The 27,165-nt window shown below is 39.3% G+C and overlaps 11 non-coding genes across 11 annotated transcripts; all 11 read left to right on the top strand.

The window, feature by feature from the left end:
- The first annotated feature begins 1,900 nt into the window (after positions 1-1,900).
- TRNAQ-UUG (transfer RNA glutamine (anticodon UUG)) lies at positions 1,901-1,972 on the top strand. Its single transcript has one exon. It is a non-coding gene; the product is annotated as a tRNA-Gln (tRNA).
- A 1,044-nt stretch (positions 1,973-3,016) lies between these two features.
- Positions 3,017-3,088, top strand: TRNAQ-UUG (transfer RNA glutamine (anticodon UUG)). The gene has a single exon. It is a non-coding gene; the product is annotated as a tRNA-Gln (tRNA).
- Positions 3,089-3,760: 672 nt separating this feature from the next.
- Positions 3,761-3,835, top strand: TRNAQ-CUG (transfer RNA glutamine (anticodon CUG)). The gene has a single exon. It is a non-coding gene; the product is annotated as a tRNA-Gln (tRNA).
- Positions 3,836-5,244: 1,409 nt separating this feature from the next.
- TRNAQ-CUG (transfer RNA glutamine (anticodon CUG)) lies at positions 5,245-5,316 on the top strand. Its single transcript has one exon. It is a non-coding gene; the product is annotated as a tRNA-Gln (tRNA).
- A 1,041-nt stretch (positions 5,317-6,357) lies between these two features.
- Positions 6,358-6,429, top strand: TRNAQ-CUG (transfer RNA glutamine (anticodon CUG)). The gene has a single exon. It is a non-coding gene; the product is annotated as a tRNA-Gln (tRNA).
- A 1,044-nt stretch (positions 6,430-7,473) lies between these two features.
- On the top strand, positions 7,474-7,545 carry TRNAQ-UUG (transfer RNA glutamine (anticodon UUG)). The gene has a single exon. It is a non-coding gene; the product is annotated as a tRNA-Gln (tRNA).
- A 13,054-nt stretch (positions 7,546-20,599) lies between these two features.
- TRNAQ-CUG (transfer RNA glutamine (anticodon CUG)) lies at positions 20,600-20,671 on the top strand. The gene has a single exon. It is a non-coding gene; the product is annotated as a tRNA-Gln (tRNA).
- A 2,904-nt stretch (positions 20,672-23,575) lies between these two features.
- Positions 23,576-23,647, top strand: TRNAQ-CUG (transfer RNA glutamine (anticodon CUG)). Its single transcript has one exon. It is a non-coding gene; the product is annotated as a tRNA-Gln (tRNA).
- Positions 23,648-25,807: 2,160 nt separating this feature from the next.
- TRNAQ-CUG (transfer RNA glutamine (anticodon CUG)) lies at positions 25,808-25,879 on the top strand. The gene has a single exon. It is a non-coding gene; the product is annotated as a tRNA-Gln (tRNA).
- A 672-nt stretch (positions 25,880-26,551) lies between these two features.
- TRNAQ-CUG (transfer RNA glutamine (anticodon CUG)) lies at positions 26,552-26,623 on the top strand. The gene has a single exon. It is a non-coding gene; the product is annotated as a tRNA-Gln (tRNA).
- Positions 26,624-26,923: 300 nt separating this feature from the next.
- On the top strand, positions 26,924-26,995 carry TRNAQ-CUG (transfer RNA glutamine (anticodon CUG)). The gene has a single exon. It is a non-coding gene; the product is annotated as a tRNA-Gln (tRNA).
- The last annotated feature ends 170 nt before the right edge of the window (positions 26,996-27,165 follow it).

The raw sequence follows: 27,165 nt of genomic DNA, 5'->3' as shown, positions 1-27,165 counted from the left end.
GTTTTCACCATAGAAATGTATATTGGCAGGAAGTATTACAGGCCCTATGGTGTAATGGTTAGTAATTTGGACTTTAAATCCAGCGATCCGAGTTCAAATTTCGGTAGGATCTTCGTTTATTTTGGTATGATATATCGCCGAGATAAACATCGATATATACAAACTTGCGGCGCAGGAGGAATGCGACGTGCCCTCACGCCAATCTGTAATAAATCCTTCCTTAAAATCATCATCTGATGGCAGTTCCTAAAACAATAATACCATTCATGTTATCAATGCGTGAGACGGTGTCAATGTCTGAGTGACGCACAGGTATTCGAATTGCATCGGTCATCTCAGTTGAAAGGAATTTTATCTTTCTGAGTAATATTTGTTTTCACCATAGAAATGTATATTGGCAGGAAGTATTACAGGCCCTATGGTGTAATGGTTAGTACTCTTGTCTTTAAATCCAGCGATCCGAGTTCAAATCTCGGTAGGATCTTCGTTTATTTTGGTATGATATATCGCCGGGATAAACATCGATATATACAAACTTGCGGCGCAGGAGGAATGCGACGTGCCCTCACGCCAATCTGTAATAAATCCTTCCTCACAATCATCATCTGATGGCAGTTCCTAAAACAATAATACCATTCATGATATCAATGCGCGAGAAGGTGTCAATGTCTGAGTGACGCACATGTATTCGAATTGCATAGTTCATCTCAGTTGAAAGGATTTTTATCTTTCTGAGTAATGTTTGTTTTCACCATAGAAATGTATATTGGAAGGAAGTATTACAGGTCCTATGGTGTAATTGTGAGCACTCTGGACTTTGAATCCAGCGATCCGAGTTCAAATATCGGTAGTACCTTCGTTTGTTTTGGTATGATATATCCCCGAGGTAAACATCGATATATACAAACTTGCGGCGCAGGAGGAATGCGACGTGCCCTCACACCAATCTGTAATAAATCCTTCCTTAAAATCATCATCTGATGGCAGTTGCTAGAACAATAATACCTTTCATGATATCAATGCGTGAGAAGGTGTCAATGTCTGAGTGACGCACAGGTATTCGAATTGCATCTGTCATCTCAGCTGAAAGGATTTTTATCTTTCTGAGTAATGTTTGTTTTCACCATAGAAATGTATATTGGCAGGAAGTATTACAGGCCCTATGGTGTAATGGTTAGTACTTTGGACTTTAAATCCAGCGATCCGAGTTCAAATTTCGGTAGGATCTTCGTTTATTTTGGTATGATATATCGCCGAGATAAACATCGATATATACAAACTTGCGGCGCAGGAGGAATGCGACGTGCCCTCACGCCAATCTGTAATAAATCCTTCCTTAAAATAATCATCTGATGGCAGTTCCTAAAACAATAATACCATTCATGTTATCAATGCGTGAGACGGTGTCAATGTCTGAGTGACGCACAGGTATTCGAATTGCATTGGTCATCTCAGTTGAAAGGAATTTTATCTTTCTGAGTAATATTTGTTTTCACCATAGAAATGTATATTGGCAGGAAGTATTACAGGCCCTATGGTGTAATGGTTAGTACTCTGGTCTTTAAATCCAGCGATCCGAGTTCAAATCTCGGTAGGATCTTCGTTTATTTTGGTATGATATATCGCCGGGATAAACATCGATATATACAAACTTGCGGCGCAGGAGGAATGCGACGTGCCCTCGCGCCAATCTGTAATAAATCCTTCCTCACAATCATCATCTGATGGCAGTTCCTAAAACAATAATACCATTCATGATATCAATGCGCGAGAAGGTATCAATGTCTGAGTGACGCACATGTATTCGAATTGCATAGTTCATCTCAGTTGAAAGGATTTTTATCTTTCTGAGTAATGTTTGTTTTCACCATAGAAATGTATATTGGAAGGAAGTATTACAGGTCCTATGGTGTAATGGTGAGCACTCTGGACTTTGAATCCAGCGATCCGAGTTCAAATCTCGGTAGTACCTTCGTTTGTTTTGGTATGATATATCCCCGAGGTAAACATCGATATATACAAACTTGCGGCGCAGGAGGAATGCGACGTGCCCTCACGCCAATCTGTAATAAATCCTTCCTTAAAATCATCATCTGATGGCAGTTGCTAGAACAATAATACCTTTCATGATATCAATGCGTGAGAAGGTGTCAATGTCTGAGTGACGCACAGGTATTCGAATTGCATCTGTCATCTCAGCTGAAAGGATTTTTATCTTTCTGAGTAATGTTTGTTTTCACCATAGAAATGTATATTGGCAGGAAGTATTACAGGCCCTATGGTGTAATGGTTAGTAATTTGGACTTTAAATCCAGCGATCCGAGTTCAAATTTCGGTAGGATCTTCGTTTATTTTGGTATGATATATCGCCGAGATAAACATCGATATATACAAACTTGCGGCGCAGGAGGAATGCGACGTGCCCTCACGCCAATCTGTAATAAATCCTTCCTTAAAATCATCATCTGATGGCAGTTCCTAAAACAATAATACCATTCATGTTATCAATGCGTGAGACGGTGTCAATGTCTGAGTGACGCACAGGTATTCGAATTGCATCGGTCATCTCAGTTGAAAGGAATTTTATCTTTCTGAGTAATATTTGTTTTCACCATAGAAATGTATATTGGCAGGAAGTATTACAGGCCCTATGGTGTAATGGTTAGTACTCTGGTCTTTAAATCCAGCGATCCGAGTTCAAATCTCGGTAGGATCTTCGTTTATTTTGGTATGATATATCGCCGGGATAAACATCGATATATACAAACTTGCGGCGCAGGAGGAATGCGACGTGCCCTCACGCCAATCTGTAATAAATCCTTCCTCACAATCATCATCTGATGGCAGTTCCTAAAACAATAATACCATTCATGATATCAATGCGCGAGAAGGTGTCAATGTCTGAGTGACGCACATGTATTCGAATTGCATAGTTCATCTCAGTTGAAAGGATTTTTATCTTTCTGAGTAATGTTTGTTTTCACCATAGAAATGTATATTGGAAGGAAGTATTACAGGTCCTATGGTGTAATGGTGAGCACTCTGGACTTTGAATCCAGCGATCCGAGTTCAAATCTCGGTAGGATCTTCGTTTATTTTGGTATGATATATCGCCGAGATAAACATCGATATATACAAACTTGCGGCGCAGGAGGAATGCAACGTGCCCTCACGCCAATCTGTAATAAATCCTTCCTTAAAATCATCATCTGATGGCAGTTCCTAAAACAAGAATACCATTCATGATATCAATGCGTGAGAAGGTGTCAATGTCTGAATGACGCACAGGTATTCGAAATTCATCGGTCATCTCAGTTGAATGGATTTTTATCTTTCTGAGTAATGTTTGTTTTCACCATAGAAATGTATATTGGCAGGAAGTATTACAGGCCCTATGGTGTAAAGGTTAGTACTCTGGACATTAAATCCAGCGATCCGAGTTCAAATCTCGGTAGGATCTTCGTTTATTTTGGTATGATATATCGCCGAGATAAACATCGATATATACAAACTTGCGGCGCAGGAGGAATGCGACGTGCCCTCACGCCAATCTGTAATAAATCCTTCCTTAAAATCATCATCTGATGGCAGTTCCTAAAACAATAATACCATTCATGATATCAATGCGTGAGACGGTGTCAATGTCTGAGTGACGCACAGGTATTCGAATTGCATCGGTCATCTCAGTTGAAAGGAATTTTATCTTTCTGAGTAATGTTTGTTTTCACCATAGAAATGTATATTGGAAGGAAGTATTACAGGCTCTATGGTGTAATGGTTAGCACTCTGGACTCTGAATCCAGCGATCCGAGTTCAAATCTCGGTAGGACATTCGTTTTTTTGGTATGATATATCGTCGAGTTAAACATCGATATATACAAACTTGCGGCGCAGGAGGAATGCGACGTGCCCTCACTCCAATCTGTAATAAATCCTTCCTAAAAATCATCATCTGAGGGCAGTTGCTAAAACAATAATACCATTCATGATATCAATGCGTGAGAAGGTGTCAATGTCTGAGTGACGCACATGTATTCGAAATGCATCGGTCATCTCAGTTGAAAGGATTTTTATCTTTCTGAGTAATGTTTGTTTTCACCATAGAAATGTATAAAGGAAGGAAGTATTACAGGTCCTACTGTGTAATGGTTAGCACTCTGGACTTTGAATCCAGCGATCCGATTTCAAATCTCGTTAGGACCTTCGTTTATTTTGATATGATATATCGCCGAGATAAACATCAATATATACAAACTTGCGGCGCAGAAGGAATGTGACGTGCCCTCACTCCAATCTGTAATAAAAGCTTCTTAAAAATCATCATCTGAGGGCAGTTGCTAAAACAAGAATACCATTCATGATATCAATGCGTGAGAAGGTGTCAATGTCTGAGTGACGCACAGGTATTCGAATTGCATCGGTCATCTCAGTTGAAAGGATTTTTATCTTTCTGAGTAATATTTGTTTTCACCATAGAAATGTATATTGGAAGGAAGTATTACAAGTCCTATGGTGTAATGGTCAGCACTCTGGACTTTGAATCCAGCGATCCGAGTTCAAATCTCTGTAGGACCTTCGTTTATTTTGGTATGATATATCGCCGAGATAAATATCGATATATACAAACTTGCGGCGCAGGAGGAATGCGACGTGCCCTCACGCCAATCTGTAATAAATCCTTCCTTAAAATCATCATCTGATGGCAGTTGCTAAAACAATAATACCATTCATGATATTAATGCGTGAGAAGGTGTCAATGTCTGAATGACGCACAGGTATTCGAAATTCATCGGTCATCTCAGTTGAATGGATTTTTATCTTTCTGAGTAATGTTTGTTTTCACCATAGAAATGTATATTGGCAGGAAGTATTACAGGCCCTATGGTGTAATGGTTAGTACTCTGGACATTAAATCCAGCGATCCGAGTTCAAATCTCGGTAGGATCTTCGTTTATTTTGGTATGATATATCTCCGAGGTAATCATCGATATATACAAACTTGCGGCGCAGGAGGAATGCGACGTGCCCTCACGCCAATCTGTAATAAATCCTTCCTTAAAATCATCATCTGATGGCAGTTGCTAAAACAATAATACCTTTCATGATATCTATGCGTGAGAAGGTGTCAATGTCTGAGTGACGCACATGTATTCGAATTGCATCGGTCATCTCAGTTGAAAGGATTTTTATCTTTCTGAGTAATGTTTGTTTTCACCAGAGAAATGTATATTGAAAAGTATTACAGGTCCTATGGTGTAATGGTTAGCACTCTGGACTCTGAATCCAGCGACCCGAGTTCAAATCTCGGTAGGACCTTCGTTTATTTTGGTGTGATATATCGCCGAGATAAACATCGATATATACAAACTTGCGGCGCAGGAGGAATGCGACGTACCCTCACGCCAATCTGTAATAAATCCTTCCTTAAAATCATCATCTGATCGCAGTTCCTAAAACAGTAATACCATTCATGATATCAATGCGTGAGACGGTGTCAATGTCTGAGTGACGCACAGGTATTCGAATTGCATCGGTCATCTCAGTTGAAAGGATTTTTATCTTTCTGAGTAATATTTGTTTTCACCATAGAAATGTATATTGGAAGGAAGTATTACAAGTCCTATGGTGTAATGGTCAGCACTCTGGACTTTGAATCCAGCGATCCGAGTTCAAATCTCTGTAGGACCTTCGTTTATTTTGCTATGATATATCGCCGAGATAAATATCGATATATACAAACTTGCGGCGCAGGAGGAATGCGACGTGCCCTCACGCCAATCTGTAATAAATCCTTCCTTAAAATCATCATCTGATGGCAGTTGCTAAAACAATAATACCATTCATGATATTAATGCGTGAGAAGGTGTCAATGTCTGAATGACGCACAGGTATTCGAAATTCATCGGTCATCTCAGTTGAATGGATTTTTATCTTTCTGAGTAATGTTTGTTTTCACCATAGAAATGTATATTGGCAGGAAGTATTACAGGCCCTATGGTGTAATGGTTAGTACTCTGGACATTAAATCCAGCGATCCGAGTTCAAATCTCGGTAGGATCTTCGTTTATTTTGGTATGATATATCTCCGAGGTAATTATCGATATATACAAACTTGCGGCGCAGGAGGAATGCGACGTGCCCTCACGCCAATCTGTAATAAATCCTTCCTTAAAATCATCATCTGATGGCAGTTGCTAAAACAATAATACCTTTCATGATATCTATGCGTGAGAAGGTGTCAATGTCTGAGTGACGCACAGGTATTCGAATTGCATCGGTCATCTCAGTTGAAAGGATTTTTATCTTTCTGAGTAATGTTTGTTTTCACCATAGAAATGTATATTGAAAAGAATTACAGGTCCTATGGTGTAATGGTTAGCACTCTGGACTCTGAATCCAGCGACCCGAGTTCAAATCTCGGTAGGACCTTCGTTTATTTTGGTATGATATATCGCCGAGATAAACATCGATATATACAAACTTGCGGCGCAGGAGGAATGCGACGTACCCTCACGCCAATCTGTAATAAATCCTTCCTTAAAATCATCATCTGATCGCAGTTCCTAAAACAGTAATACCATTCATGATATCAATGCGTGAGAAGGTGTCAATGTCTGAGTGACGCACAGGTATTCGAATTGCATCGGTCATCTCAGTTGAAAGGATTTTTATCTTTCTGAGTAATGTTTGTTTTCACCATAGAAATGTATATTGGAAGGAAGTATTACAGGCCCTATAGTGTAATGGTTAGTACTCTGGTCTTTAAATCCAGCGATCCGAGTTCAAATCTCGGTAGGATCTTCGTTTATTTTGGTATGATATATCGCCGAGATAAACATCGATATATACAAACTTGCGGCGCAGGAGGAATGCGACGTATCCTCACGCCAATCTGTATTAAATCCTTCCTTACAATCATCATCTGATGGCAGTTCCTAAAACAATAATACCATTAATGATATCAATGCGTGAGAAGGTGTCAATGTCTGAGTGACGCACATGTATTCGAATTGCATAGTTCATCTCAGTTGAAAGGAATTTTATCTTTCTGAGTAATGTTTGTTTTCACCATAGAAATGTATATTGGAAGGAAGTATTACAGTCTCTATGGTGTAATGGTTAGCACTGTGGACTCTGAATCCAGCGATCCGAGTTGAAATCTCGGTAGGATCTTCGTTTATTTTGGTATGATATATCGCCGAGATAAATATCGATATATACAAACTTGCGGCGCAGGAGGAATGCAACGTGCCCTCACGCCAATCTGTAATAAATCCTTCCCAAAAATCATCATCTGAGGGCAGTTGCTAAAACAATAATACCATTCATGATATCAATGCGTGAGAAGGTGTCAATGTCTGAATGACGCACAGGTATTCGAAATGCAACGGTCATCTCAGTTTAAAGTATTTTTATCTTTCTGAGTAATGTTTGTTTTCATCATAGAAACGTATATTGGAAAAAAGTATTACAGGTCCTATGGTGTAATGGTTAGCACTCTGGACTTTGAATCCAGCGATCCGAGTTCAAATCTCGGTAGGACCTTCGTTTATTTTGGTATGATATATCCCGAGGTAAACATCGATATATATAAACTTGCGGCGCAGGAGGAATGCGACGTGCCCTCACGCCAATCTGTAATAAATCCTTCCTTAAAATCATCATCTGATGGCAGTTGCTAAAACAATAATACCTTTCATGATATCAATGCGTGAGACGGTGTCAATGTCTGAGTGACGCACAGGTATTCGAATTGCATCGGTCATCTCAGTTGAAAGGATTATTATCTTTCTGAGTAATATTTGTTTTCACCATAGAAATGTATTTTGGAATGAAGTATTACAAGACCTATGGTGTAATGGTTAGCACTCTGGACTTTGAATCCAGCGATCCGAGTTCAAATCTCTGTAGGACCTTCGTTTATTTTGGTATGATATATCGCCGTGATAAACATCGATATATACACACTTACGGCGCAGGACGAATGCGACGTGCCCTCACGCCAATCTATAATAAATCCTTCCTTAAAATCATCATCTGATGGCAGTTGCTAAAACAATAATACCATTCATGATATCAATGCGTGAGAAGGTGTCAATGTCTGAGTGACGCGCAGGTATTCGAATTGCATCGGTCATCTCAGTTGAAAGGATTTTTATCTTTCTGAGTAATGTTTGTTTTCACCATAGAAATGTATATTGATAAGTATTACAGGTCCTATGGTGTAATGGTTAGCACTCTGTACTCTGAATCCAGCGATTCCAGTTTAAATCTCGGTAGGACCTTCGTTTATTTTGGTATGATATATCGCCGAGATAAACATCGATATATACAAACTTGCGGCGCAGGACGAATGCGACGTGCCCTCACGCCAATCTGTAATGAATCCTTCCTTAAAATCATCATCTGATGGCAGTTGCTAAAACAATAATACCATTCATGATATCAATGCGTGAGAAGGTGTCAATGTCTGAGTGACGCACAGGTATTCGAATTGCATCGGTCATCTCAGTTGAAAGGATTTTTATCTTTCTGAGTAATGTTTGTTTTCACCATAGAAATGTATATTGGAAGGAAGTATTACAAGTCCTATGGTGTTGTGGTTAGCACTCTGGACTTTGAATCCAGCGATCCGAGTTCAAATCTCAGTGGGACCTTCGGTTATTTTGGTATGATATATGGCCGAGATAAACATCGATATATACAAACTTGCGGCGCAGGAGGAATGCGACGTGCCCTCACGCCAATCTGTAATAAATCTAAAACAATTGCTAAAACAATAATACCATTCATGATAATAATGCGTGAGAAGGTGTCAATGTCTGAATGACGCACAGGTATTCGAAATTCATCGGTCATCTCAGTTGAAAGGATTTTTATCTTTCTGAGTAATGTTAGTTTTCACCATAGAAATGTATAATGGCAGGAAGTATTACAGGCCCTATAGTGTAATGGTTATTACTCTGGACTTTAAATCCAGCGATCCGAGTTCAAATCTCGGTAGGATCTTCGTTTATTTTGGTATGATATATCGCCGAGATAAACATCGATATATACAAACTTGCGGCGCAGGAGGAATGCGGCGTGCCCTCACGCCAATCTGTAATAAATCCTTCCCAAAAATCATCATCTGAGGGCAGTTGCTAAAACAATAATACCATTCATGATATCAATGCGTGAGAAGGTGTCAATGTCTGAATGACGCACAGGTATTCGAAATGCAACGGTCATCTCAGTTTAAAGTATTTTTATCTTTCTGAGTAATGTTTGTTTTCATCATAGAAATGTATATTTACAGGGAGTGTTACAGGTCCTATGGTGTAATGGTTAGCACTCTGGACTTTAAATCCAGCGATCCGAGTTCAAATCTCGGTAAGACATTCGTTTATTTTGGTATGATATATCGCCGAGATAAACATCGATATATACAAACTTGCGGCGCAGGAGGAATGCGACGTGCCTTCACACCAATCTGTAATAAATCCTTCCTAAAAATCATCATCTGAGGGCAGTTGCTAAAACAATAATACCATTCATGATATCAATGCGTGAGAAGGTGTCAATGTCTGAATGACGCACAGGTATTCGAAATGCATCGGTCATCTCAGTTGAAAGGATTTTTATCTTTCTGAGTAATGTTTGTTTTCACCATAGAAATGTATAAAGGAAGGAAGTATTACAGGCCCTATGGTGTAGTGGTTAGCACTCTGGAATTTGAATCAAGCGATCCGAGTTCAAATCTCAGTAGGACTTTCGGTTATTTTGGTATGATATATCTCCGAGATAAACATCGATATATACAAACTTGCGGCGCAGGAGGAATGCGACGTGCCCTCACTCCAATCTGTAATAAATCCTTCCTAAAAATCATCATCTGAGGGCAGTTGCTAAAACAATAATACCATTCATGATATCAATGCGTGAGAAGGTGTCAATGTCTGAGTGACGCACAGGTATTCGAAATGCATCGGTCATCTCAGTTGAAAGGATTTTTATCTTTCTGAGTAATGTTTGTTTTCACCATAGAAATGTATATTGGAAGGAAGTATTACAGGCCCTATGGGGTCGTGGTTAGCACTCTGGACTTTGAATCCAGCGATCCGAGTTCAAATCTCAGTAGGACCTTCGGTTATTTTGGTATGATATATCGCCGAGATAAACATCGATATATACAAACTTGCGGCGCAGGAGGAATGCGACGTGCCCTCACACCAATCTGTAATAAATCCTTCCTAAAAATCATCATCTGAGGGCAGTTGCTAAAACAATAATAACATTCATGATATCAATGCGTGAGAAGGTGTCATTGTCTGAGTAACGCACAGGTATTCGAAATGCATCGGTCATCTCAGTTGAAAGGATTTTTATCTTTCTGAGTAATGTTTGTTTTCACCATAGAAATGTATAAAGGAAGGAAGTATTACAGGCCATATGGTGTAATGGTTAGCACTCTGGACTTTCAATCCAGCGATCCGAGTTCAAATCTCGGTAGGACATTCGTTTATTTTGGTATGATATATCGCCGAGATAAACATCGATATATACAAACTTGCGGCGCAGAAGGAATGCGACGTGCCCTCACACCAATCTGTAATAAATCCTTCCTAAAAATCATCATCTGAGGGCAGTTGCTAAAACAATAATACCATTCATGATATCAATGCTTGAGAAGGTGTCAATGTCTGAGTGACGCACAGCTATTCGAAATGCATCGGTCATCTCAGTTGAAAGGATTTTTATCTTTCTGAGTAATATTTGTTTTCACCATAGGAATGTATATTGGAAGGAAGTATTACAGGCTCTATGGTGTTATGGTTAGCACTCTGGACTCTGAATCCAGCGATCTGAGTTCAAATCTCGGTAGGACCTTCGTTTATTTTGGTATGATATAACGCCGAGATAAACATCGATATATACAAACTTGCGGCGCAGGAGGAATGCGACGTGCCCTCACGCAAATCTGTAATAAATCCTTCCTTAAAATCATCATCTGATGGCAGTTCCTAAAACAATAATACCATTCATGATATCAATGCGTGAGACGGTATCAATGTCTGAGTGACGCACAGGTATTCGAAATGCATCGGTCATCTCAGTTGAAAGGATTTTTATCTTTCTGAGTAATATTTGTTTTCATCATAGAAATGTATATTGGCAGGAAGTATTACAGACCCTATGGTGTAGTGGTTAGCACTCTGGACTTTAAATCCAGCGATCCGAGTTCAAATTTCGGTAGGACGTTCGTTTATTTTGGTATGATATATCACCCAGATAAACATCGATATATACAAACTTGTGGCGCAGGAGGAATGCGACGTGCCCTCACTCCAATCTGTAATAAATCCTTCCTAAAAATCATCATCTGAGGGCAGTTGCTAAAACAATATTACCATTCATGATATCAATGCGTGAGAAGGTGTCAATGTCTGAGTGACGCACAGGTATTCGAAATGCATCGGTCATCACAGTTGAAAGGATTTTTATCTCTCTGAGTAATGTTTGTTTTCACCATAGAAATGTATATTGAAAAGTATTACAGATCCTATGGTGTAATGGTTAGTACTCTGGACTTTAAATCCAGCGATCCGAGTTCAAATCTCGGTAGGATCTTCGTTTATTTTGGTATGATATATCGCCGAGATAAACATCAATATATACAAACTTGCGGCGCAGGAGGAATGCGACGTGCCCTCACGCAAATCTGTAATAAATCCTTCCTTAAAATCATCATCTGATGGCAGTTCCTAAAACAATAATACCATTCATGATATCAATGCGTGAGACGGTATCAATGTCTGAGTGACGCACAGGTATTCGAAATGCATCGGTCATCTCAGTTGAAAGGATTATTATCTTTCTGAGTAATATTTGTTTTCATCATAGAAATGTATATTGGCAGGAAGTATTACAGGCCCTATGGTGTAGTGGTTAGCACTCTGGACTTTAAATCCAGCGATCCGAGTTCAAATTTCGGTAGGACGTTCGTTTATTTTGGTATGATATATCACCCAGATAAACATCGATATATACAAACTTGTGGCGCAGGAGGAATGCGACGTGCCCTCACTCCAATCTGTAATAAATCCTTCCTAAAAATCATCATCTGAGGGCAGTTGCTAAAACAATAATACCATTCATGATATCAATGCGTGAGAAGGTGTCAATGTCTGAATGACGCACAGGTATTCGAAATGCAACGGTCATCTCAGTTTAAAGTATTTTTATCTTTCTGAGTAATATTTGTTTTCACCATAGAAATGTATATTGGCAGGAAGTATTACAGGCCCTATGGTGTAGTGGTTAGCACTCTGGACTTCAAATCCAGCGATCCGAGTTCAAATCTCAGTAGAACCTTCGTTTATTTTGGTATGATATAACGCCGAGATAAACATCGATATATACAAACTTGCGGCGCAGGAGGAATGCGACGTGCCCTCACGCAAATCTGTAATAAATCCTTCCTTAAAATCATCATCTGATGGCAGTTCCTAAAACAATAATACCATTCATGATATCAATGCGTGAGACGGTATCAATGTCTGAGTGACGCACAGGTATTCGAAATGCATCGGTCATCTCAGTTGAAAGGATTTTTATCTTTCTGAGTAATATTTGTTTTCATCATAGAAATGTATATTGGCAGGAAGTATTACAGGCCCTATGGTGTTGTGGTTAGCACTCTGGACTTTAAATCCAGCGATCCGAGTTCAAATTTCGGTAGGACGTTCGTTTATTTTGGTATGATATATCACCCAGATAAACATCGATATATACAAACTTGTGGCGCAGGAGGAATGCGACGTGCCCTCACTCCAATCTGTAATAAATCCTTCCTAAAAATCATCATCTGAGGGCAGTTGCTAAAACAATATTACCATTCATGATATCAATGCGTGAGAAGGTGTCAATGTCTGAGTGACGCACAGGTATTCGAAATGCATCGGTCATCACAGTTGAAAGGATTTTTATCTTTCTGAGTAATGTTTGTTTTCACCATAGAAATGTATATTGAAAAGTATTACAGGTCCTATGGTGTAATGGTTAGTACTCTGGACTTTAAATCCAGCGATCCGAGTTCAAATCTCGGTAGGATCTTCGTTTATTTTGGTATGATATATCGCCGAGATAAACATCGATATATACAAACTTGTGGCGCAGGAGGAATGCGACGTGCCCTCACTCCAATCTGTAATAAATCCTTCCTAAAAATCATCATCTGAGGGCAGTTGCTAAAACAATATTACCATTCATGATATCAATGCGTGAGAAGGTGTCAATGTCTGAGTGACGCACAGGTATTCGAATTGCATCGGTCATCACAGTTGAAAGGATTTTTATCTTTCTGAGTAATATTTGTTTTCACCATAGAAATGTAGATGGGAAGGAAGTATTACAGCCTCTATGGTGTAATGGTTAGCACTCTGCATCTGAATCCAACGATCCGAGTTCAAATCTCGGTAGGACTTTTGTTTATTTTGGTATGATATATCGCCGAGATAAACATCGATATATACAAACTTGCGGCGCAGGAGGAATGCGACGTGCCCTCACGCCAATCTGTAATAAATCCTTCCTTAAAATCATCATCTGTTGGCAGTTGCTAAAACAATAATACCTTTCATGATATCAATGCGTGAGAAGGTGTCAATGTCTGAGTGACGCACAGGTATTCGAATTGCATCGGTCATCACAGTTGAAAGGATTTTTATCTTTCTGAGTAATGTTTGTTTTCACCATAGAAATGTATATTGGCAGGAAGTATTACAGGCCCTATGGTGTAATGGTTAGTACTCTGGACTTTAAATCCAGCGATCCGAGTTCAAATCTCGGTAGGACCTTTGTTTATTTTGGTATGATATATCGCCGAGATAAACATCGATATATACAAACTTGCGGCGCATGTGGAATGCGACGTGCCCTCACACCAATCTGTAATAAATCCTTCCTAAAAATCATCATCTGAGGGCAGTTGCTAAAACAATAATACCATTCATGATATCAATGCGTGAGAAGGTGTCAATGTCTGAATGACGCACAGGTATTCGAAATGCAACGGTCATCTCAGTTTAAAGTATTTTTATCTTTCTGAGTAATGTTTGTTTTCATCATAGAAATGTATATTGGCAGGAAGTATTACAGGCCCTATGGTGTAGTGGTTAGCACTCTGGACTTCAAATCCAGCGATCCGAGTTCAAATCTCAATAGGACCTTCGTTTATTTTGGTATGATATATCGCCGAGATAAACATCGATATATACAAACTTGCGGCGCAGGAGGAATGCAACGTGCCCTCACGCCAATCTGTAATAAATCCTTCCTTAAAATCATCATCTGATCGCAGTTCCTTGAACAGTAATACCATTCATGATATCAATGCGTGAGACGGTATCAATGTCTGAGTGACGCACAGGTATTCGAATTGCTTCGGTCATCTCAGTTGAAAGGATTTTAATCTTTCTGAGTAATGTTTGTTTTCACCATAGAAATGTATATTGGAAGGAAGTATTACAAGTCCTATGGTGTAATGGTCAGCACTCTGGACTTTGAATCCAGCGATCCGAGTTCAAATCTCTGTAGCACCTTTGTTTATTTTGGTATGATATATCGCAGAGATAAATATCGATATATACAAACTTGCGGCGCAGGAGGAATGCGACGTGCCCTCAAGCCAATCTGTAATAAATCCTTCCTTAAAATCATCATCTGATGGCATTTGCTAAAACAATAATACCATTCATGATATTAATGCGGGAGAAGGTGTCAATGTCTGAATGACGCACAGGTATTCGAAATTCATCGGTCATCTCAGTTGAAAGGATTTTTATCTTTCTGAGTAATGTTTGTTTTCACCATAGAAATGTATATTGGCAGGAAGTATTACAGGCCCTATGGTGTAATGGTTAGTACTCTGGACTTTAACTCCAGCGATCAGAGTTCTAATCTCGGTAGGATCTTCGTTTATTTTGGTATGATATATCGCCGAGATAAACATCGATATATACAAACTTGCGGCGCAGGAGGAATGCGACGTGCCCTCACGCCAATCTGTAATAAATCCTTCCTTAAAATCATCATCTGATCGCAGTTCCTAAAACAGTAATACCATTCATGATATCAATGTGTGAGAAGGTGTCAATGTCTGAGTGATGCACAGGTATTCGAATTGCATCGGTCATCTCAGTTGAAAGGATTTTTATCTTTCTGAGTAATATTTGTTTTCACCATAGAAATGTATATGGGAAGGAAGTATTACAGCCTCTATGGTGTAATGGTTTGCACTCTGGACTCTGAATCCAGCGATCCGAGTTCAAATCTCGGTAGGACCTTTGTTTATTTTGGTATGATATATCGCCGAGATAAACATCGATATATACAAACTTGCGGCGCAGGAGGAATGCGACGTGCCCTCACTCCAATCTGTAATAAATCCTTCCTAAAAATCATCATCTGAGGGCAGTTGCTAAAACAATAATACCATTCATGATATCAATGCGTGAGAAGGTGTCAATGTCTGAGTGACGCACAGGTATTCGAAATGCATCGGTCATCTCAGTTGAAAGGATTTTTATCTTTCTGAGTAAAATTTGTTTTCACCATAGAAATGTATATGGGAAGGAAGTATTACAGCCTCTATGGTGTAATGGTTAGCACTCTGGACTCTGAATCCAGCGATCCGAGTTAAAATCTCGGTAGGACCTTTGTTTATTTTGGTATGATATATCGCCGAGATAAACATCGATATATACAAACTTGTGGCGCAGGAGGAATGCGACGTGCCCTCACGCCAATCTGTAATAAATCCTTCCTTAAAATCATCATCTGATCGCAGTTCCTAAAACAGTAATACCATTCATGATATCAATGCGTGAGAAGATGTCAATGTCTGAGTGACGCACAGCTATTCGAAATTCATCGGTCAAATCATTTGAAAGGACTTTATACATTCTGAGTAATGTTTGTTTTCACCATATATTGGAAGCAAGTATTACAGGCCCTATGGTGTAATGGTTAGCACTCTGGTTTCTGAATCCAGCTATCCCAGTTCAAATTTCGGTCATCTCAGTTGATAGGGTTTTTATCTTTCTGAGTAAAATTTGTTTTCACCTTAGAAATGTATATGGGAAGGAAGTATTACAGCCTCTATGGTGTAATGGTTAGCACTCTGGACTCTGAATCCAGCGATGCGAGTTAAAATCTCGGTAGGACCTTTGTTTATTTTGGTATGATATATCGCCGAGATAAACATCGATATATACAAACTTGCGGCGCAGGAGGAATGCGACGTGCCCTCACGCCAATCTGTAATAAATCCTTCCTTAAAATCATCATCTGATCGCAGTTCCTAAAACAGTAATACCATTCATGATATCAATGCGTGAGAAGGTGTCAATGTCTGAGTGACGCACAGGTATTCGAATTGCTTCGATCATCTCAGTGAAAGGATTTTTATCTTTCTGAGTAATGTTTGTTTTCACCATAGAAATGTATATTGGAATGAAGTATTACAAGTCCTATGGTGTAATGGTCAGCACTCTGGACTTTGAATCCAGCGATCCGAGTTCGAATCTCTTTAGGACCTTTGTTTATTTTGGTATGACATATCGCCGAGATAAATATCAATATATACAAACTCGCGGCGCAGGAGGAATGCGACGTGCCGTCACGCCAATCTGTAATAAATCCTTCCTTAAAATCATCATCTGATGGCAGTTCCTAAAACAATAATACCATTCATGATATTAATGCGTGAGAAGGTGTCAATGTCTGAATGACGCACAGGTATTCGAAATTCATCGGTCATCTCAGTTGAAAGGATTTTTATCTTTCTGAGTAATGTTTGTTTTCACCATAGAAATGTATATTGGCAGGAAGTATTACATGCCCTATGGTATAATGGTTAGTACTCTGGACTTTAAATCCAGCGATCCGAGTTCAAATCTCGGTAGGATCTTCGTTTATTTTTGTATGATATATCGCCGAGATAAACATCGATATATACAAACTTGCGGCGCAGGAGGAATGCGACGTGCCCTCACGCCAATCTGTAATAAATCCTTCCTTAAAATCATCATCTGATCGCAGTTCCTAAAACAGTAATACCATTCATGATATCAATGCGTGAGAAGGTGTCAATGTCTGAGTGACGCACAGGTATTCGAATTGCTTCGGTCATCTCAGTTGAAAGGATTTTTATCTTTCTGAGTAATGTTTGTTTTCACCATAGAAATGTATATTGGAATGAAGTATTACAAGTCCTATGGTGTAATGGTCAGCACTCTGGACTTTGAATCCAGCGATCCGAGTTCAAATCTCTTTAGGACCTTTGTTTATTTTGGTATGATATATCGCCGAGATAAATATCGATATATACAAACTAGCGGCGCAGGAGGAATGCGACGTGCCGTCACGCCAATCTGTAATAAATCCTTCCTTAAAATCATCATCTGATGGCAGTTCCTAAAACAATAATACCATTCATGATATTTATGCGTGAGAAGGTGTCAATGTCTGAATGACGCACAGGTATTCGAAATTCATCGGTCATCTCAGTTGAAAGGATTTTTATCTTTCTGAGTAATGTTTGTTTTCACCATAGAAATGTATATTGGCAGGAATTATTACAGGCCCTATGGTGTAATGGTTAGTACTCTGGACTTTAAATCCAGCGATCCGAGTTCAAATCTCGGTAGGATCTTCGTTTATTTTTGTATGATATATCGCCGAGATAAACATCGATATATACAAACTTGCGGCGCAGGAGGAATGCGACGTGCCCTCACGCCAATCTGTAATAAATCCTTCCTTAAAATCATCATCTGATCGCAGTTCCTAAAACAGTAATACCATTCATGATATCAATGCGTGAGAAGGTGTCAATGTCTGAGTGACGCACAGGTATTCGAATTGCTTCGGTCATCTCAGTTGAAAGGATTTTTATCTTTCTGAGTAATGTTTGTTTTCACCATAGAAATGTATATTGGAATGAAGTATTACAAGTCCTATGGTGTAATGGTCAGCACTCTGGACTTTGAATCCAGCGATCCGAGTTCAAATCTCTTTAGGACCTTTGTTTATTTTGGTATGATATATCGCCGAGATAAATATCGATATATACAAACTTGCGGCGCAGGAGGAATGCGACGTGCCGTCACGCCAATCTGTAATAAATCCTTCCTTAAAATCATCATCTGATGGCAGTTCCTAAAACAATAATACCATTCATGATATTAATGCGTGAGAAGATGTCAATGTCTGAATGACGCACAGGTATTCGAAATTCATCGGTCATCTCAGTTGAAAGGATTTTTATCTTTCTGAGTAATGTTTGTTTTCACCATAGAAATGTATATTGGCAGGAAGTATTACAGGCCCTATGGTGTAATGGTTAGTACTCTGGACTTTAAATCCAGCGATCCGAGTTCAAATCTCGGTTGGATCTTCGTTTATTTTGGTATGATATATCGCCGAGATAAACATCGATATATACAAAGTTGCGTCGCAGGAGGAATGCGACGTGCCCTCACTCCAATCTGTAATAAATCCTTCCTAAAAATCATCATCTGATGGCAGTTGCTAAAACAATAATACCATTCATGATACCAATGCGTGAGAAGGTGTCAATGTCTGAGTGACGCACAGGTATGCGAAATGCATCGGTCATCTCAGTTGAAAGGATTTTTATCTTTCTGAGTAATATTTGTTTTCACCATAGAAATGTATATGGGAAGGAAGTATTACAGGCTCTATTGTGTAATGCTTAGCACTCTGGACTCTGAATCCAGCGATCCGAGTTCAAATCTCGGTAGGACCTTCGTTTATTTTGATATGATATATCGCCGAGATAAACATCGATATATACAAACTTGCGGCGCAGGAGGAATGCGACGTGCCCTCACTCCAATCTGTAATAAATCCTTCTTAAAAATCATCATCTGAGGGCAGTTGATAAAACAAGAATACCATTCATGATATCAATGCGTGAGAAGGTGTCAATGTCTGCGTGACGCACAGGTATTCGAATTGCATCGGTCATCTCAGTTGAAAGGATTTTTATCTTTCTGAGTAATATTTGTTTTCACCATAGAAATGTATATTGAAAGGAAGTATTACAGGCTCTATGGTGTAATGTTTAGCACTCTGGACTCTGAATCCAGCGATCCGAGTTCAAATCTCGGTAGGACATTCGTTTATTTTGGTATGATATATCGCCGAGATAAACATCGATATATACAAACTTGCGGCGCAGGAGAAATGCGACGTGCCCTCACTCCAATCTGTAATAAATCCTTCCTTAAAATCATCATCTGAGGGCAGTTGCTAAAACAATAATACCATTCATGATACCAATGCGTGAGAAGGTGTCAATGTCTGAGTGACGCACAGGTATGCGAAATGCATCGGTCATCTCAGTTGAAAGGATTTTTATCTTTCTGAGTAATGTTTGTTTTCACCATACAAATGTATATTGGAAGGAAGTATTACAAGTCCTATGGTGTAATGGTCAGCACTCTGGACTTTGAATCCAGCGATCCGAGTTCAAATCTCTGTAGGACCTTTGTTTATTTTGGTATGATATATCGCCGAGATAAATATCGATATATACAAACTTGCGGCGCAGGAGGAATGCGACGTGCCCTCAAGCCAATCTGTAATAAATCCTTCCTTAAAATCATAATCTGATGGCAGTTGCTAAAACAATAATACCATTCATGATATTAATGCGTGAGAAGGTGTCAATGTCTGAATGACGCACAGATATTCGAAATTCATCGGTCATCTCAGTTGAAAGGATTTTTATCTTTCTGAGTAATGTTTGTTTTCACCATAGAAATGTATATTGGCAGGAAGTATTACAGGCCCTATGGTGTAATGGTTAGTACTCTGGACTTTAAATCCAGCGATCCGAGTTCAAATCTCGGTTGGATCTTCGTTTATTTTGGTATGATATATCGCCGAGATAAACATCGATATATACAAAGTTGCGGCGCAGGAGGAATGCGACGTGCCCTCACGCCAATCTGTAATAAATCCTTCCTTAAAATCATCATCTGATGGCAGTTCCTAAAACAATAATACCATTCATGATATCAATGCGTGAGACGGTGTCAATGTCTGAGTGACGCACAGGTATTCGAATTGCATCGGTCATCTCAGTTGAAAGGATTTATATCTTTCTGAGTAATGTTTGTTTTCACCATAGAAATGTATATAGGAAGGAAGTATTACAGGCCCTATGGTGTCGTGGTTAGCACTCTGGACTTTGAATCAGGCGATCCAAGTTCAAATTTCAGTAGGACCTTCGGTTATTTTGGTATGATATATCGCCGAGATAAACATCGATATATACAAACTTGCGGCGCAGGAGGAATGCGACGTGTCCTCACTCCAATCTGTAATAAATCCTTCCTAAAAATCATCATCTGAGGGCAATTGCTAAAACAATAATACCATTCATGATATCAATGCGTGAGAAGGTGTCAATGTCTGAGTGACGCACAGGTATTCGAAATGCATCGGTCATCTCAGTTGAAAGGATTTTTATCTTTCTGAGTAATATTTGTTTTCACCATAGAAATGTATATTGAAAGGAAGTATTACAGGCTCTATGGTGTAATGTTTAGCACTCTGGACTCTGAATCCAGCGATCCGAGTTCAAATCTCGGTAGGACCTTCGTTTATTTTGGTATGATATATCGCCGAGATAAACATCGATATATACAAACTTGCGGCGCAGGAGAAATGCGACGTGCCCTCACTCCAATCTGTAATAAATCCTTCCTTAAAATCATCATCTGAGGGCAGTTGCTAAAACAATAATACCATTCATGATATTAATGCGTGAGAAGGTGTCAATGTCTGAATGACGCACAGATATTCGAAATTCATCGGTCATCTCAGTTGAAAGGATTTTTATCTTTCTGAGTAATGTTTGTTTTCACCATAGAAATGTATATTGGCAGGAAGTATTACAGGCCCTATGGTGTAATGGTTAGTACTCTGGACTTTAAATCCAGCGATCCGAGTTCAAATCTCGGTAGGATCTTCGTTTATTTTGGTATGATATATCGCCGAGATAAACATCGATATATACAAACTTGCGGCGCACGAGGAATGCGACGTGCCCTGACGCCAATCTGTAATAAATCCTTCCTTAAAATCATCATCTGATTGCAGTTCCTAAAACAGTAATACCATTCATGATATCAATACGTGAGAAGGTGTCAATGTCTGAGTGACGCACAGGTATTCGAAATGCATCGGTCATCTCAGTTGAAAGGATTTTTATCTTTCTGAGTAATATTTGTTTTCACCATAGAAATGTATATGGGAAGGAAGTATTACAGGCTCTATTGTGTAATGCTTAGCACTCTGGACTCTGAATCCAGCGATCCGAGTTCAAATCTCGGTAGGACCTTCGTTTATTTTGATATGATATATCGCCGAGATAAACATCGATATATACAAATTTGCGGCGCAGGAGGAATGCGACGTGCCCTCACTCCAATCTGTAATAAATCCTTCTTAAAAATCATCATCTGAGGGCAGTTGATAAAACAAGAATACCATTCATGATATCAATGCGTGAGAAGGTGTCAATGTCTGAGTGACGCACAGGTATTCGAATTGCATCGGTCATCTCAGTTGAAAGGATCATTATCTTTCTGAGTAATGTTTGTTTTCACCATAGAAATGTATATTGGAAGGAAGTATTACAAGTCCTATGGTGTAATGGTCAGCACTCTGGACTTTGAATCCAGCGATTCGAGTTCAAATCTCTGTAGGACCTTTGTTTATTTTGGTATGATATATCGCCGAGATAAACATCGATATATACAAAGTTGCGGCGCAGGAGGAATGCGACGTGCCCTCACGCCAATCTGTAATAAATCCTTCCTTAAAATCATCATCTGATGGCAGTTCCTAAAACAATAATACCATTCATGATATCAATGCGTGAGACGGTGTCAATGTCTGAGTGACGCACAGGTATTCGAATTGCATCGGTCATCTCAGTTGAAAGGATTTTTATCTATCTGAGTAATGTTTGTTTTCACCATAGAAATGTATATTGGAAGGAAGTATTACAGGCCCTATGGTGTCGTGGTTAGCACTCTGGACTTTGAATCAGGCGATCCAAGTTCAAATTTCAGTAGGACCTTCGGTTATTTTGGTATGATATATCGCCGAGATAAACATCGATATATACAAACTTGCGGCGCAGGAGGAATGCGACGTGCCCTCACTCCAATCTGTAATAAATCCTTCCTAAAAATCATCATCTGAGGGCAGTTGCTAAAACAATAATACCATTCATGATATCAATGCGTGAGAAGGTGTCAATGTCTGAGTGACGCACAGGTATTCGAAATGCATCGGTCATCTCAGTTGAAAGGATTTTTATCTTTCTGAGTAATATTTGTTTTCACCATAGAAATGTATATGGGAAGGAAGTATTACAGGCTCTATTGTGTAATGCTTAGCACTCTGGACTCTGAATCCAGCGATCCGAGTTCAAATCTCGGTAGGACCTTCGTTTATTTTGATATGATATATCGCCGAGATAAACATCGATATATACAAACTTGCGGCGCAGGAGGAATGCGACGTGCCCTCACTCCAATCTGTAATAAATCCTTCTTAAAAATCATCATCTGAGGGCAGTTGATAAAACAAGAATACCATTCATGATATCAATGCGTGAGAAGGTGTCAATGTCTGAGTGACGCACAGGTATTCGAATTGCATCGGTCATCTCAGTTGAAAGGATTTTTATCTTTCTGAGTAATATTTGTTTTCACCATAGAAATGTATATTGAAAGGAAGTATTACAGGCTCTATGGTGTAATGTTTAGCACTCTGGACTCTGAATCCAGCGATCCGAGTTCAAATCTCGGTAGGACATTCGTTTATTTTGGTATGATATATCGCCGAGATAAACATCGATATATACAAACTTGCGGCTCAGAAGAAATGCGACGTGCCCTCACTCCAAACTGTAATAAATCCTTCCTTAAAATCATCATCTGAGGGCAGTTGTTAAAACAATAATACCATTCATGATACCAATGCGTGAGAAGGTGTCAATGTCTGAGTGACGCACAGGTATTCGAAATGCATCGGTCATCTCAGTTGAAAGGATTTTTATCTTTCTGAGTAATGTTTGTTTTCACCATACAAATGCATAAAGGAAGGAAGTATTACAGGCTCTATGGTGTAATGGTTAGCACTCTGGACTCTGTATCCAGCGATCCGAGTTCAAATATCGGTAGTTCCTTCCTTTATTTTGGTATGATATATCGCCGAGATAAACATCGATATATACAAACTTGCGGCGCAGGAGGAATGCGACGTGCCCTCACTCCAATCTGTAATAAACCCTTCCTTAAAATCATCATCTGAGGGCAGTTGCTAAAACAATAATACCATTCATGATATCAATGCATGAGAAGGTGTCAATGTCTGAGTGACGCACAGGTATTTGAAATGCATCGGTCATCTCAGTTGAAAGGATTTTTATCTTTCTGAGTAATGTTTGTTTTCACCATAGAAATGTATATTGAAAGGAAGTATTACAGGCTCTATGGTGTAATGGTTAGCACTCTGGACTCTGAATCCAGCGATCCGAGTTAAAATCTCGGTAGGACCTTTGTTTATTTTGGTATGATATATCGCCGAGATAAACATCGATATATACAAACTTGCGGCGCAGGAGGAATGCGACGTGCCCTCACGCCAATCTGTAATAAATCCTTCCTTAAAATCATCATCTGATGGCAGTTGCTAAAACAATAATACCTTTCATGATATCAATGCGGGAGAAGGTGTCAATGTCTGAGTGACGCACAGGTATTCGAATTGCTTTGGTCATCTCAGTTGAAAGGATTTTTATCTTTCTGAGTAATGTTTGTTTTCACCATAGAAATGTATATTGGAAGGAAGTATTACAAGTCCTATGGTGTAATGGTCAGCACTCTGGACTTTGAATCCAGCGATCCGAGTTCAAATCTCTGTAGGACCTTTGTTTATTTTGGTATGATATATCGCCGAGATAAACATCGATATATACAAAGTTGCGGCGCAGGAGGAATGCGACGTGCCCTCACGCCAATCTGTAATAAATCCTTCCTTAAAATCATCATCTGATGGCAGTTCCTAAAACAATAATACCATTCATGATATCAATGCGTGAGACGGTGTCAATGTCTGAGTGACGCACAGGTATTCGAATTGCATCGGTCATCTCAGTTGAAAGGATTTTTATCTATCTGAGTAATGTTTGTTTTCACCATAGAAATGTATATTGGAAGGAAGTATTACAGGCCCTATGGTGTCGTGGTTAGCACTCTGGACTTTGAATCAGGCGATCCAAGTTCAAATTTCAGTAGGACCTTCGGTTATTTTGGTATGATATATCGCCGAGATAAACATCGATATATACAAACTTGCGGCGCAGGAGGAATGCGACGTGCCCTCACTCCAATCTGTAATAAATCCTTCCTAAAAATCATCATCTGAGGGCAGTTGCTAAAACAATAATACCATTCATGATATCAATGCGTGAGAAGGTGTCAATGTCTGAGTGACGCACAGGTATTCGAAATGCATCGGTCATCTCAGTTGAAAGGATTTTTATCTTTCTGAGTAATATTTGTTTTCACCATAGAAATGTATATGGGAAGGAAGTATTACAGGCTCTATTGTGTAATGCTTAGCACTCTGGACTCTGAATCCAGCGATCCGAGTTCAAATCTCGGTAGGACCTTCGTTTATTTTGATATGATATATCGCCGAGATAAACATCGATATATACAAACTTGCGGCGCAGGAGGAATGCGACGTGCCCTCACTCCAATCTGTAATAAATCCTTCTTAAAAATCATCATCTGAGGGCAGTTGATAAAACAAGAATACCATTCATGATATCAATGCGTGAGAAGGTGTCAATGTCTGAGTGACGCACAGGTATTCGAATTGCATCGGTCATCTCAGTTGAAAGGATTTTTATCTTTCTGAGTAATATTTGTTTTCACCATAGAAATGTATATTGAAAGGAAGTATTACAGGCTCTATGGTGTAATGTTTAGCACTCTGGACTCTGAATCCAGCGATCCGAGTTCAAATCTCGGTAGGACATTCGTTTATTTTGGTATGATATATCGCCGAGATAAACATCGATATATACAAACTTGCGGCTCAGAAGAAATGCGACGTGCCCTCACTCCAAACTGTAATAAATCCTTCCTTAAAATCATCATCTGAGGGCAGTTGTTAAAACAATAATACCATTCATGATACCAATGCGTGAGAAGGTGTCAATGTCTGAGTGACGCACAGGTATTCGAAATGCATCGGTCATCTCAGTTGAAAGGATTTTTATCTTTCTGAGTAATGTTTGTTTTCACCATACAAATGCATAAAGGAAGGAAGTATTACAGGCTCTATGGTGTAATGGTTAGCACTCTGGACTCTGTATCCAGCGATCCGAGTTCAAATATCGGTAGTTCCTTCCTTTATTTTGGTATGATATATCGCCGAGATAAACATCGATATATACAAACTTGCGGCGCATGAGGAATGCGACGTGCCCTCACTCCAATCTGTAATAAACCCTTCCTTAAAATCATCATCTGAGGGCAGTTGCTAAAACAATAATACCATTCATGATATCAATGCATGAGAAGGTGTCAATGTCTGAGTGACGCACAGGTATTTGAAATGCATCGGTCATCTCAGTTGAAAGGATTTTTATCTTTCTGAGTAATGTTTGTTTTCACCATAGAAATGTATATTGAAAGGAAGTATTACAGGCTCTATGGTGTAATGGTTAGCACTCTGGACTCTGAATCCAGCGATCCGAGTTAAAATCTCGGTAGGACCTTTGTTTATTTTGGTATGATATATCGCCGAGATAAACATCGATATATACAAACTTGCGGCGCAGGAGGAATGCGACGTGCCCTCACGCCAATCTGTAATAAATCCTTCCTTAAAATCATCATCTGATGGCAGTTGCTAAAACAATAATACCTTTCATGATATCAATGCGGGAGAAGGTGTCAATGTCTGAGTGACGCACAGGTATTCGAATTGCTTTGGTCATCTCAGTTGAAAGGATTTTTATCTTTCTGAGTAATGTTTGTTTTCACCATAGAAATGTATATTGGAAGGAAGTATTACAAGTCCTATGGTGTAATGGTCAGCACTCTGGACTTTGAATCCAGCGATCCGAGTTCAAATCTCTGTAGGACCTTTGTTTATTTTGGTATGATATATCGCCGAGATAAATATCGATATATACAAACTTGCGGCGCAGGAGGAATGCGACGTGCCGTCACGCCAATCTGTAATAAATCCTTCCTTAAAATCATCATCTGATGGCAGTTCCTAAAACAATAATACCATTCATGATATTAATGCGTGAGAAGGTGTCAATGTCTGAATGACGCACAGGTATTCGAAATTCATCGGTCATCTCATTTGAAAGGATTTTTATCTTTCTGAGTAATGTTTGTTTTCACCATAGAAATGTATATTGAAAGGAACTATTACAGGCTCTATGGTGTAATGGTTAGCACTCTGGACTCTGAATCCAGCGATCCGAGTTAAAATCTCGGTAGGACCTTTGTTTATTTTGGTATGATATATCGCCGAGATAAACATCGATATATACAAACTTGCGGCGCAGGAGGAATGCGACGTTCCCTCACTCCAATCTGTAATAAACCCTTCCTTAAAATCATCATCTGAGGGCAGTTGCTAAAACAATAATACCATTCATGATATCAATGCGTGAGAAGGTGTCAATGTCTGAGTGACGCACAGGTATTTGAAATGCATCGGTCATCTCAGTTGAAAGGATTTTTATCTTTCTGAGTAATGTTTGTTTTCACCATAGAAATGTATATTGAAAGGAAGTATTACAGGCTCTATGGTGTAATGGTTAGCACTCTGGACTCTGAATCCAGCGATCCGAGTTAAAATCTCGGTAGGACCTTTGTTTATTTTGGTATGATATATCGCCGAGATAAACATCGATATATACAAACTTGCGGCGCAGGAGGAATGCGACGTGCCCTCACGCCAATCTGTAATAAATCCTTCCTTAAAATCATCATCTGATTGCAGTTTCTAAAACAGTAATACCATTCATGATATCAATGCGTG

This window comes from Saccoglossus kowalevskii, chromosome 11 (assembly GCF_978046115.1).
Source record: "Saccoglossus kowalevskii chromosome 11, keSacKowa6.1, whole genome shotgun sequence".
Classification (NCBI taxonomy): domain Eukaryota; kingdom Metazoa; phylum Hemichordata; class Enteropneusta; family Harrimaniidae; genus Saccoglossus; species Saccoglossus kowalevskii.
Note: the sequence above shows the minus strand (reverse complement) of the source record. Positions and strands in the feature narration are given on the sequence as shown.